At 44.3% G+C, this 14,587-nt stretch overlaps 1 protein-coding gene across 1 annotated transcript in view; it reads right to left on the bottom strand.

Moving 5' to 3' along the window:
• The window catches only part of plxnb2b (plexin b2b), a 116,534-nt gene that overhangs the window by 87,692 nt on the left and 14,255 nt on the right, over positions 1-14,587 (bottom strand). The window contains exon 2 of the mRNA XM_075470274.1: positions 4,042-4,228. The gene's annotated coding sequence lies outside the window, so the exon portion shown is untranslated. The remainder of the gene's footprint in view (positions 1-4,041; positions 4,229-14,587) is intronic.

Consider the following 14,587-nt stretch of genomic DNA (forward strand, 5'->3'; position numbering starts at 1 on the left):
TTAAACATTAGCCCCACCATCCTGGTTGAGAATGGGATTATTGTTATGTCAACAACCCCCGTAGATAATACTAATTACTGCCCTAGCTGCAGTTCCATCAGACTGAGGCAACTTCGCTAGCTGACAGCTTGGTCCTAATTACCGAGAACCACCAATTACGAGCTCCATTTCATTATTTATATTGCAAAGCACACCCAAATAAAAAGAGACTTCAGTGACTCTGAGCAGTCACATCTCTGGCAGCTGCGGAGGAGCATCCAGAGACCTGCTGATTCATTCTCTCAGTATTTTCTCTTTTTTTCTTTTCTTTTCAGTTTCTGATGATAAACTAGTCAGCAGGCAAACATGCCTTTGTTAATGCACTGAAAACTGAGTAAAAACGGGAAAATGAAGCCAACAGGGGGCTGCCTCCGCTTCCTTTTTGTCAGCCACAGGAAGTAATTTAGCTGCAGAGGAAGTGCATTATCATCTCCTTGTTTCCCCCCCCTCTCTCTTCCTCATTCATCTGCTAACACAGGCTCCAGGATCAATTCAGCCCTTGAGCCTTTTAACTATTAAAACAATTGCAAGTTGTATCTACATTCATATTTCATTCATTCCACTGTGAGATGTATGCTGGAATAATTGACTCATCTGCTGCCGCGAAAGCGATGCCTCCAAAAAGAATAAAATAAATAAACACACAATTCTTTATCTGGTGAGCGTATTCAACCATCCGCGTACACACACTGATTTTCACAGATGTTCCCCATCACCCTTTTCTGCCAAACAGCGTCCAGTGATGGCTGAGAAGAGGGGGGCCAAGGGCGAAGGGCGGCGGTGTGAAATTCTGCTGCTCCTGCTCCAGTGATTTCTGCAGAAACTTGGCAGAGCGTTTTGGAGATTTGTACTTCTGCGGATTTGACATGAAACTGTTTAAGAGGCTCGTCTGGAATCTGTCTCTCAACGCAACTCCCCCTAACTTGGACCTGGCTTTTCAGCTTATGTTCTCATAAATCCTCATGGCCAGTTCTCAGCGCTCAAATGTGCCATTGTGTGGCAATTAACTTGTGTTATTATAGAATCACCTGAAAGATGCACATTTTGCTGCTTTATAAAACGACAACTGCTCTCCTTGTTGATCAACAAAGAATTGTTGTGTACTGATGATTCAGTGCAAATTCAATGATTCACTAAATAAGCTCAGAGAGTCACGCACAGTGTGGTGTAAAGCATGTAAAGTTATCACATTCCACAAAGATAGGCAATCTCAAAATAAAGTCTGTAGAAAAAAAAAAAAAAAAAAGAGTCTGCAGTAGTGATCCAAGGCGCTTCTCATTGAGATGACAGCTGCGTAGGGAAGGCCTTGTTTGCAGGGCCTGGAGGGGAGCAGTATATGTGGCCCGGAGGCCGGATCTGTTCCAACTGTGCCCTGGCAAGAAAACGTTCAGTCCAGTCAGGCTCGACAGCTTGGATATTCGCAGGGGGCGATGGAAAACTGGAAGGCTGTAGTACCATGTTGGAGAAAGGACAGATTTCAGGAGGAGGGCCGGGGGTGATGAGTCAGAGACAAGGCGGTTTACATTATTTTGGTACAGGAAGGACATGACATTTGCTGAGTTTGGAGAGCAAGACTAAACCTAGAGCTAGCATGAAGATCCTAGGAGGGTCCGGTTTATGTGCTGGCCTGTGGCAGTTAAAGCGGCGCTATGCAACTTTCAGTAATACGGGGTTTGTTTACCATGCAATACACATCCCAAAGCTGTAGGGGGAGCTCCGTAGAAAATAAGGCGACAGTCTAGCCAGACTGTCGTAAACCCACCAGAGGCAATTTACGGTTTATTTTTCAAGACACTGGCAGAGAGTTGGAGAGCCGTCGACAGCTAATGGAGAGGGGGTGTGTCTTATCAGGCTACCTGGCTCGGCTCAGAGCCCTTTACGACCTGCCGTGAAGCAGTAGTTCTCGGCTGTCGTGTGTCGCGAGACTTCCAGAGGTAAACAAAGCACGCGGCGCCACAGGCAAAGTTGCAAGTGCTGTTTCGGTCTAGGGCCACCAGATGGAGATGGAAATGTCACCGTTTTCATCAGAACGGGTCAGCCAAGCAATCTGATGATTGCCAAGCAATTTTATGACCATGAAAAAGTTGCATTGTGCCGCTTTAAGGCCTTCCTCCACCAGTTATGTCGAAAGCGGGTAATACAATAATCTTTAACATTTTTTACACATTCTGAAGGTGTCTGTACAAGCTAAAGGTAATAAAAAAAAAACTACAGAAACCACCCTACAGAAACAAAAGAGATTGTTTACTCTGTAATCATCCCAATTCATTTATCTCCATGTAACTCTTTGCTCTGGGGTTGTGCCAAGGCAAAGCTTCAAGGGAGAAATGATTGACACTTCCTAATCCTCATGGATATCAAAAAGCATGTCATTACCATGACATTTACGACGAAGTGGGTGAACAACAAAGAGATAAACACTGAAAACTCCAAAGATAAGAAGTGTGAATGTTTAATGAACATTATTTTGGGTCACACATGTAGATTAAGTACCTTGTTCTTGCTGTGCTGAATTAATAGAACTTGGGTGGAAAGATGCCTGTGCTCAGCCACCTGCGGTTGCCTACATTTCAAATGTGCCGTATTTTGTTTATCTTTAACACCAGAGGGATGGCTGGCAGGCATGCAGGACCGGAGGAAATATGATAGAAAATGGAGCACAAGAATTATGACCTAAGCAAACAGCTGATTACGGAAAAGATGATGGACAAGCGAGAGAAGGAGTTGGTTAAGCACTCCAAAGATGAGCATGTGTAGCAAGCAGCCTAAGAAACCAAGAGGCTTTGTGGCGGCTTTGGGATTTAGAGTACACCATAGCAGTTTATAAGGAAGTGATGAATCATGTGCACTTATATGTTAATAATCTTCACCTTCAGTCATCTCATCAACTTAGAGAGTAATGGTGTCTGTAGTTTTTCTACTCTTCAATTAAACGTGTACGGAAGAAGTTTTAACAACCATCTACATAAAACCATCACAGCAGCAGTTAATTGCTGGGGATCATCATTAAATGAGCATCAGAGCAGATTTTAATCATTTGCATCCCTTAATAAACAAGCACAGACACCGAAAGGTGTGCAAATAAAGTTATGATAAAAATATACCTTGTGATCAAACTCGTAGGCTGAGTCTTGACTTATAATTGGACCATTGTTATCTGACATGAACAGAGTGCTGAAGATTTTACAAGCAAGCCATGTTCCACTTGTACGATAAAAAAAAAAAAAAAAGAAGAAAAAGAAAAGCAAAGAAAATATTTGGTTTGCTGTGGCACTGAGGTTGCACATTGCCTGTGAATCTCCCCAGTGAAATAGGCGACTATCTACTGGGTAGCACAGCTACTGCCTCAGTGACTTCTCTCTGCTATCTGCCCTTTCCCAGAGCTGTTCCTCTACCTCTCGTGCTGTACACACAGCTAAACAATAGGAGCCAGGACTGCCTTAACAAGTAAAAAGAGCAGGCTCAACTAATTAGAGACACCCCGGCCATCGCCTCAAAACCCTCCTGTTAGCTGAGAACAGTTTGATGCAGCTTGGCCAGACCTGAGACAGTTTGTGCCCGTCGTGAGAAAAATAGTGGCTGGAAGTTTTTTTTTTTTTTTTCTGGTTGCTGGCCAATGAGAGACCATAGTAATTGCTCAAATCCAACTGTGGCAAGTGAGGACAAAGTGTGTGAGGGAAGTGCAAGCCAAGAAAGTGAGAAAATGCTGGGACCAAGTATGGGAATGAAAGAGTCTGCAAATTAAAACAGTATACAGATAGAGAAAGACGGGATGAATAGGAGCTTAGAAAAATAAGGAACGCGTGATAAAGGTTTTTTCAAGACATTACAAAAATGCAGTGTGAAGGGCATAACTGGGGATCCAAAAAAATAAATATATATATATATTTATATATTCAGAGAATGACGATTTTTCCTTCCACAAAAAAAAAAAAAAAGGAGAAAACTGAACAAAGTGTTAGGAGGATATGTGAAAATAAAATGGCCTTGGGTGCTACTCACTAGGGAGAGTCCGACAAGGGTGCAGTGAGCGTCTTGGCTGTTGGAGTGGAACAGAATAGGGTGCAGCACCGGCTACACAATGGGCGGTCACTGGACACTTCAATCAAAGACAGCCAAAGCCCCAGGCGAACTTGGCCAATTAGCCGTACACTGCTGCTGACCCCCAGCTTCATTAAGGGCCTGGGCTCTGGAGAAGGAAACAAAAGAGAGGATTGTGAGGGGGGTGAGTAAACCAGCAGCACTGACCAGGTTAGAGAAAACACACACACAGACTTTTGCACGGACACACCTGAGGTGGCTCTCAAGGTTACTGATAAACACAATCAAATATGAGAGCACCTGACACCATACATGTACACACTGGCCAAATCACAGTCCCGTGTCCCTGTGGGTTTACATCCTTAGCAAAGGTTGCGGTAGTGGGGATTAGAGCAACACAGGCCATAGGGCGAAGATCTCCCTTCTCCTGAACATGGCTGCAATGACAGCAACAGGTGTGGTGGCCAGCAGACATGCAATTACCAGGCTCAGAGTCTGCTCTTTGTGAGAGACAACAACTGATCAGAGGGAAGATTGGAGCCAGAAAAGGAGAGAAGATGAGAATAATGGGAGGAGAAACGAGAGGGCAGCAGCTACGTGCATGTTCTCCCTTATTTTTCCTGCTTTCCCTCTCCGATTACAAGCTTTCGATCAGGCTCAACTAATGTGAGTGAGGTGTGCCGCCAGAGTAGAATAACTACTGCCAAATAGTTGTGTGCTTGGATGGAGAAGAGATGCTTGTCCTTTATTTAAAACAAGCCAAGGATAAAAGATCAATTGCGCGATTCAGGCCATGAATTGGAGGGAAAAGTTCACAAACATGGTTGGAGATTATTAGAGGGAGATGTATGAGTGGATGGGGATGGTGCAGAAAGCGAAGAGACATCCAGCTCATTTGGGTGCTAGTGGCTTATTGATCGGTTGAGACACACAGCTCCTAGCCATTCATCACAGGCCACTCTCAGGTCCTTAGATAACTCCTATGATAGTGCCCTGCTGCTGAGCAGCTGCAACTGGCCACATCCATTATCCTTCAAAGTAAGCCCACTAGCCTGGGAGCAGACATGGAAAGGGCTGCTGGGTGACATGGTAGAGGGAAAGCTGTAATGGAAGAAGGAAAGAAGCCTGTGGTTAAGAGCCTGTGGCTGAAACTACTATATACAAAGGTTGGTGTTGAAGGGCTGGGGATTTATGAAAAATGGTGCCCTGACAGCCACAAAAGATGAGAAACTGTCTTTTTGCACTAGCAGGAAGGAAAAAAATGTGATGGCACTATTGTTTCCATTTCTTGGCCAAACAGTATTAGCAAAGCTGTTTTATAGCAGATAGCACACAAACCATCCAAGCGACAGGCAGCTCTGAAAACTGCTGAGTGGCTCTGTGTGAATGTGTGTGAGTGTGTGTGTGTGTATGTATATGGAGAATTCCCCAACTGGGCAGGTGTGGGATCAACCATAATGAGCCATGCAGGGAAAGAAGACAGAGAGTGAGGGCAGAGAGACACATTGAGAGTGATGGCGACAGGCTCCAGGCCAGAGACAAGGCCCCGAAAGAGCAATTACAGGAGCTCCAGAGAAGGTGTGGGCCTAGTCCCTCGGCATATTTTCAAACGACACAAAGACCTGCCAGACATGTACTAGCAAGGACACACAAGCATGAACACACACACATTTTTATATATCCATGTATATTTAGTGTCCTTTAATAATAACTTCTGAGTAAAAGACAAAGATGGACAAAAATAGCAGATGAGTGAAAGCCATCATGAAGCAAGCATTAAGTGGGAGTATTTTCAAACTGAGCTAATCTCAGTCCAAAACATCAGCATGACACACTCCCCCACATGTTTTCACTGCAGCATTCTGCTCTGTTCGAAACCCGTTCCCCAATAGCGGGGCCTGAAAGAAAAGCCCAAACTCTATGGCTGTGGCCAGTGTGAGTAAAACTTTCAAGTCGATTATGCTCTGCGTGGTGAGTGCTAAACAACGCTGAACGGTCTGGACAGCCTCGCACCACGGTGCCCATCACAAACACGAATCCCAAATGGTTTCTGAAGGCAACCGTTTTTGGGCTCCTCCACAACACCCCACATCAACAATTGCCCCCTCCATCTCCTCCACTTAAAGGGAAACGACAAGCTGGAGAGAGCAAACATGAATGATGGAGGGGAGAAAAAAAAGAATGGATGTGCAAAAAGATACGGGGGAGGGGAAATTAAATTAAGAGAAAAGTTCTTGCGCACCGGTATGCACCATTGATTTCCTATTCTCTTGGAAACATTTAATGAGCTTAAATAGGAGCCTCGTTTGACACTGCCACAGTGACTCGGAGAAGGCTCCCAGTGAGAGGAAATCATTCAGAGGCCGTGACGGCAACCAGAGGGTGGGGGGTGGGGTGGAGGATGTAGAAAAGATGCAGGGGGGGAGTGAATGTTGCCAAAGTATGAGACGTGAGGAAGACAGATGTTGGATTATGCTTGGGAAATGGTCCATGGCTAGCTTTCCTTGCCTAGTTCTCAGAGAAAAAAAAGTGAGGGATGAAGGAGATTTTAAAAAAAGAGACAGATGTTGGAGTGGGCTAAAGTTGGTCTACATTCCACTGAGCTGCCTAGTTATCTTGGTGCTTACTCAAAACAGGCGCTCATTATAACACAACAAATGTCCAACCTGATTGACAGTTACTGCTCTACGGCAGCGTTTCACCTCATTACTTTCTGAATGACCTCTCTATGAGGCACTCAAGAGAAGCAATGGCTGGTCGGCCATCTTGCTTTTCTTAACCTCCCTCCTCCCTTTTCTCCCTCTGTCGGCAGGAGAACTATTGTCACTTCTAAGAGCAAAGTCCACAAGCGCTCCACTGCTCTCTGCTGCTGATGAGGGCCCCACTGGGAACCATCAGTAGTCACTTTATGAAGCCGTCTGGCAGGGTGAATGCGCTGAGCGTCCCACCACCTTTTGCAGGCAATCATGATAATAAAAGAGTGGAGTCAGGCATGGCTGTACACTGGCACCACAAGGAGGTGGGGGCTTCCCCTCACCAACTGCTTGGTGTGTAAGTGTGTTTAACAATTTACTAAATCCAAACTTAAACTAAGAATGGAGCCTTAATATTTTTCATCATACATCAAAATACTAGATAATCTACTCAAGCATGTTATCAGTATGATCAGATGATTATTGATTTTTGGATGAATTTAGTCTGCAAAGAAACAATCAGTGGGGTTACATGGCACTGAAAGGATCAGATGATTGGCTAAATTACAATAAGAATGAGTTGAGCAAGGGTAATTATCCTTGGATATATGGCGGTGAATTAATTGGATCAGAGTCACAAAGCATGTCACACTTCCGATACAATAGGTGGCGCTGAACCCATTTCAACTATTGCTAATAGAGCCACTTCGGGTTGACCGCATCACCACCAAACTCAGGCATTCGAGAAAATGGCGAATGAAGAGCAAGATGAAGGTAAACACCCCTCTATATTTCGTTTTTGATGAGCTGCTTATTGCACAAACGCGATGCACAACGGCACATTCTCCATCGCGGTGTTTTTCTTTCTGACGGCGACTACAACAGTAATATCGTCTCTTCCGACTTCCGGTTCCTGACCACGGGAAAAAAAATCTCGAGCATGCGCAGAACGCAAGGTCTAATTCACCACGTGCTTCACCCGTCTACAAGCACATTTATTTTGACTTTTTATGCCTTTAATGATAGGACAGTTGGAGAGAGACAGGGAGCAGGGGGAAGAGAGAGGGGGAAGACATGCAGCAAAGGGCTGCTCGGTGCGGGACTTGAACCGGGGCCAGCTGCAGCGAGGACTGTAGCCTCTGTACATGGGGCGGCTGCTTAACCCACTACGCCACCGACCGCCCCGTTTATTTTGAATTTCAACCGAGTTCTTTCTTAATCCCATCGCGAGTAACTCGATTCGACCCAATTTCTTGTCAGATTAAGGTGTCTACATGCACTTAATAACTCAATCTTATTGTAATTTAGCCAATTATCTGATCCTTTCAGTGCCATGTAACCCCACTGAATGATAGACTCGAACCCGTCACCATCAGAACAGTATATTACACTGAGCCTCTGAGTAAAGACTCAGAAAAATACCATTTCCAGACACTTAATAATAAAATATGTGAGCAGTTGTTTGTTATTTACATTAATAATTGAGTTGTGGCCCAAATTTAGATTTTAATTGCCACAAGACAGATCTTCAATGCTCTACATGGATTTAGATAGACTGTATAGGAGTATACGTCTGAGAGGTGCGAAACATATTCATAGATTAGTAATAACTATTCTTGGCATAGCAATGTGTTCATTAGTATTCATAGTACATTAAAGTATTCAAATGTGTAAACGCTGCTGATGAGTGGTTCAGTGTAAATACTTAAAGGGGAACTCCGGGGCATTTGAAGCGCGTTTCCATTGCTAGAGGTTGTCAAATACTGATAGTAGGACACAGAGAGGTGCAAATCTGTGCTCCCTGTGTGGAGATAGCGCTGTCCGCACAGCATGTCATGCGAGGCTAATACGTGGTGGCTAGGGGCAAGAGCTAACCCTTCCACGTAAAACAACAACTTGCACACTGCAGAAACGTCACACCACTTTATAAACCATCCGACAATAAAGTCACAAGCCTTACCTTCAAAACCATATGCATGGTTCTCACATTACTGGCATGGGGACGTTACAAAACAACTTTATAAACAGCATGTCACTTACCTCTTGTCGGTAGGCTCGCGCATGTGAAAGCCCAAAAGAGTCGATGGAGAATAATCCCATATACAAAACAATTATATTCTCTAGAAAAACTGCGTTCAAGTATTTAAAACATTACAACAATATTACTGGGCATGTATTGTTGTAATGTTTTAAATACTTGAACGCAGTTTTTCTAGAGAAGATAATTGTTTTGTATATGTGATTATCGTCCATCGACTCTTTTGGGCTTTCACATGCGCGAGCCTACAACCAGCCGGTGAGTGACATGCTGTTTATAAAGTTGTTTTGTAACGTCCCCATGCCAGTAATGTGAGAACCATGCATATGGTTTTGATGGTAAGGCTTGTGACTTTATTGTCGGATGGTTTATAAAGTGGTGTGACGTTTCTGCAGTGTGCAAGTTGTTGTTTTACGTGGAAGGGTTAGCGCTTGCCCCTAGCCACCACGTATTAGCCTCGCATGACATGCTGTGCGGACAGAGCGATCTCCACACAGGGAGCACAGATTTGCACCTCTCTGTGTCCTACTATCAGTATTTGACAACCTCTAGCAATGGAAACGCGCTTCAAATGCCCCGGAGTTCCCCTTTAAGGTGGCTGTCTATGGCTCAAACTAAATTTCTGGTTTATGGCAGCCTGGCATTCCAAAAGAGTCTGTTGCTTCCATCAGGAGGTCAAAAAGAAGTGCTTCAGTTCATGACCCCCTCCTCCCCCACCTCAAAACTTTGGCTTAAATGCTAGAGGAACAGCTGGTTCACACCACCTCTGAGTTTATATCCAGACAGATGCATAAGTAAGCAGTGCAGCAGCGAATAAGAGCGCTTTACACAACTAGCAGCAGTGCTGAGACCATGTTTCAAGGGGCTTTCATGTATGACTTGCAGCGCACGTTATGCTGAGCGGGATTTTTTTTTTTTCCCTCTCCTTTTTGTTTTTTCTCGTTTCATTTTAAAGAAAATGCATCTTGAGCCGAAAGAATCATGTGATCCTCTGGTGATTAATTATGGTAAAAGAAAAACAGCCAGCATGAGAGTTCCCCCTTTCCTTTTGAAGAATTCAAGCAGAGGCACACAGGCACGCACTCCCACACATACATACCAAGTATAGGAAACTAGAAGGGACCAACTTGCAAAAGAGCAAAAACCTGGAGAGGGCGTGTTATACTGACTCAGACTGCTGTGTCCAGAGCTGTCAATGCTGCCATCCCTTCTCAACATAGTGCCAGCAAGACATAATCTTTCACTGGAGACTGCCTGTGCTCTCCATAGGAATCCATAGGTCATCACCTATAGGACACTGTGACCCATTCTCCAACATTCTCCAAATCATTTACACTGGTCTATATATAGCCTGTGGAGAGAAGGTCATTATTGAAACAAAGCTATATTTCATAATTGCACCAACCCGCTTCTATCCCCTCAGTGAAATTGGCTCTACAGAATATATTCCCTCTCACTCTTTTCCATCTCTCTTTATCTCTCTCTTGTCTGGTAGAGAGAGCGATTTTGACAGGCTGACTGTCTCTTCTGATGCAATAACCACTCTCCATTTGTATCTGAGGAGGGTGCATTAACTAGACAGCGTAATCAGCCCGCACAGGAAAGGCAGCAAGCTTCACCAACCGACTGCTTTTTACCACTTTTAAGCTGTAACAGCTCGCCATTAGGCCACAATTAGCACAGCTCATTCGGGGAAAAATAGCCCCTCCAAAGACCTTTGGGCAGCAGAGCGGATGCGAGAGGGATACAACTTTCATGCAACTCTATTGTTGTGTTAAACACTCAGGAGAGATAATTTTATTTGGTCATAGTTGATGATGAATGCAGGGGGACTTTAAAGTAAAAGGTCTTTAAAAGGCACCTGAAAGTACCATGGGACAATGTCCCAAACCAATGTGATAGTATCGGTATTTTAGAGTGGAACATTTTCTGATTAAGGACTCGGATGGAAAAGGCTAACCACCAGACAATTCATACAGTGCATTATCAATCTAAAATGGCAGCAAGCAAAAGTGAATAAATAGAAAAAAAAAATGAAAGCGTTCCCTTATAAGTGCATTCAATAGGGAGGTAAGTTTAATTCAATTAACCCCGGTAAAGGTGCACTCAGAATGAACGTTACCATCCAGCAAGTAGATGTATTCGCACAATCCTGATAAAGCTAAGTTTAGTACACAGAAGAAAAAAAAAACTCCTTCCCCTTGGTGTTTTGGAACAATAAAAGAGAAATGTGTGTCCCTGTGGTCATTTGAGGCCTGCTGGCAGTGGGCAGACACAGATAAGAGTTTGGATCGTTGGAGGCTGACACGCTATGATTATCTCCGGCTGCTGGAATTGAGCGTCCATCAATCCAGATGGCCAAGAGGACTGGGGCTGGCTGACTCAATTGTTCTCTGAGACAAGTTTTGTATGATTTACTGACCTAGGAAAAAATGAAAAAAGAAAATAAGTTGTGTTTGAATTGTGTTGATATACTTTCAGTCTTGGACGCTGTGATTTAGTTTTACAAGCACATCTCATCAAGTGCTACAGTCTCAGAATTACAATCTGAGAGCTCATATGTTCTCACACCAAGTCTATCCACACAATCGGGAACTGCCACCTGACTTTCGAGGGCTCCCTCTCAAGTCTCAGTCTGCTTTCCTGGCCCTCTCCACCTTCTTCCCCTCACCTCATGCTGAATGTTCTGGATCTGAAACCAAGTCCACAGACCAGAGTGAGCCACAGGAGAGATGGAAGAAGAGACAGATTTAGGAAAAAGAGAGAAAAAGACTGAGGATGTCAAGAAGCACATTCTTTCTGCTGAGCTCCATCTGGAAGAGGAAAGGTAGATAAACAATGACGTGAGCCACATCCCATCTCCTTCCTAAAGCCTGAACAGACACACTCGCCACAATACACAGTTGCCACCGATTCTGTGCTGCATGCCAAGCATTGTCAGGGATTGGGTCTTATCAATCGTTGGCCAGATACTGAGTAGAAGCGCAGGGCAAACAAAGGGACGTGGAGAAAACAAAAATGGAGGAGAGCTGCGAGCGACAATGAGAAACACAAATGAGAGGATGGCTAGGAGCCATCCGTTCACACGGCCTGGACAGCATCCATTTAATCTGGTCAAGTCTGCTGCCCCAACCCCCCAAAAAAGACTTTTTTAAAAAAAAAAAAAAAAAAAAAAAAAAATCAAAGCATTCTTCCCCAGTGAGCTGAATCAGAGAGCCAATCCCAATCAAAAAGGAAGATGTTGTGGAATTGAATGATACAATATAGGGCGGCACAGCATTGTGTAGAAGTGCAGAACATTACAGCTGGGCAACTCTGCTTTATTCAAAACTCCATTTGCATTCACTCGACTTGCAAGAGGAGCTTGGGGGCAACGTTAGCTATGCTCCTGCTTCTTTTGAATTCCTCACCACATCTTCCAGGCTCTTCTGGCATGTAATATATTACAGTAGTAGTGGAAATCTTTATTATCCCTTATGGGAAACTTCTCCTTCTAGTAAGTCAGAGATAATAACTGAAACAATATCCATAATGCAAAAAAAAAAAAAAAAAACACAGAAGTTTGAGACGGATCAGCAACAGCTGAAGGCACAGCAGCATGTATGCTCCCCTGTGGGTGCTGTTCCTCATGGGACCACCCCATCTTAAAAGCGTGTTTAGCTAAGCCTTCTTAAGATTAGAGCGAGACAGTCCAAGACTACAGTGGGGAAAACACGAGGAGAGAGGGACGAAATGCAGAGACTTTGACAGCTATCCCTCGGGCAGCAAGAGGAGCTGCACCTGTGTGCACTCGCCTCTGCTCAGTTCAATTTCCGTCTATTCAGACTCCCCGTCCTCTTAGTCACACACATGCAACAATCTCTACAGCTCTGTAGGGACTGGCGGAACAACAGGAGAGAGGGATCAGGTGGCTGGGCCAAGTAGATGGAAAGAGAACACCTGGGAGGGGGGGCAGACAAATGAGTCCTGTCAGGTAACATTCACAGATGGGAAGGGATGGAAGGGCGCAGGAGGTAGAGAATAGGCCAAGAGAGGAGAGGATGTGTCAGCTCATATTGTTTGATCAGTGAAATTCCCCTGCCTTGATTAGAAACTATTGCATTTAGAAGAGGGCGAGACAAATGAGTGGATCTGTTTGTTCCAGAGGACCACTTACTAATTCTGACTGAGTAGACAACAAAACATAGCCTCTGTCTTTCTGGCTGGGATTCTCACAGCGATAGCTCTGACCAAAAAAGCAAGTGAAGAGGGCAAGCCAGAAAAGGAACCTTGGGAGAACACAAAAGGCTAGAAATATGGGTCAGACACATGCCGTATTAATATAATGACTAACATAAAAAAAAAAAAAAAAAAAAGAAACAGTGAAAAGAGGACAGAAACATGCACAGGAGAGATTAACTGCGTTTCAACTTGCCCCTGCATGCAGGGAAGACAAGAACTTCATTGCAAACAGTTTGAGAAAATAAAAAGAGCACAGTCACTTTAAACTGATTTTGCCAAATGAACACACAATCCCTTAGCTGTATGCAGACCTTGATAAATGCCTGCCGTCTTGGCTTTTATTAAACACCAGAGACTGGTGGATTCTTCTGCCAGCCAAAACTAATTAAAGCAAAGCAGATGTGTCTGGACAGTGGTGCACCACACACTCGCAATGTTACACACTTGTTTGCACACACACAAATATAGCCTCCAAATGGGCTGTTAACCATGTCTTCAGAGTAATCAGATCTAGGTGATGAGCCGTCACACGGCTAACTAGACCAGGTGAACATAAATCAACAGCATCTAAGCTTCAGTTTCTAACACTGGAGTGTTTGACTCCAGAAACTTTCTCTCAGCCTGCGGTCGAGGAGAGAGAAAAACGACTTTTCCCCAGTGCCTTATTATCCTTCACCAAAACCAGCCAGCACTTTCTTTTCTGTATTCCCTACCTTCTCTGCTGCAGGTGATGATGAGAGTTAGAGCTAACAGCAACCAATTAATCTCTCCAGGTGCATGTGTTCTAGCTTTTTGTTAGGTCTGCGTCATGAGCAGTATGAGACTGCAGCTGTACAATAGAGGGCTGGTGACGCTTTCTTCCTCCTCCTCTTCCCCACTTTTCATTCTCATACTTTGTGAGAAAACAGCTGGGCTTTTTTTCTCTTTTGCTAAAGCTCAAAAGCTATCATTACACCAGCCTACAGGCACGAGAGCTGCACTCCAAATTGCTGATGGAAACCCCACTAGCCGAGTCAGAGCAGGAGATGAGATTGCATTGGGGATATGTCTTGTGGAGGGTGTGTGTTTGGGGGGGTGGTGGTGGTGCTCTTAGATGATAAACGCTCAGAGTCAAACATCAGTGCACACAAACATGGACAGAAGCCTATGACATGAACCAATACAAGCCGCTGTGTTTTATCTTAATTTAGGCTGTCGGTCTCATCCCGCCGCAATCGAACTCATGTTGGTTCAAATAAAGTAGCAGCTCTCTCAGTCTTTTAAGACACACATACACACAGTAGTGACTAATCACCCATCTGGAGCGGTCATTCCCAACTCTGGATGACAAAGCACCCATGCCCACAAATGTAGGCTAATACCCTTTCCAACAAAAGGCTTAGTGTGCATTAAAACAAACAGGTAGTTGTACGGATGGGGAGGGAGCAGTTTATGACCTGGATCCAACAAGCATGGACAGGAAACGAAGCAATTGACATCACAGATAAGGGTGATGTACTTAGGTTAGCTGCTAGTGGTTACATGGAGCTTACATCCTTGCACATGCATTTGATTT

This window comes from Odontesthes bonariensis, chromosome 7 (genome assembly GCF_027942865.1).
Source record: "Odontesthes bonariensis isolate fOdoBon6 chromosome 7, fOdoBon6.hap1, whole genome shotgun sequence".
NCBI classification, from domain to species: Eukaryota; Metazoa; Chordata; class Actinopteri; order Atheriniformes; family Atherinopsidae; genus Odontesthes; species Odontesthes bonariensis.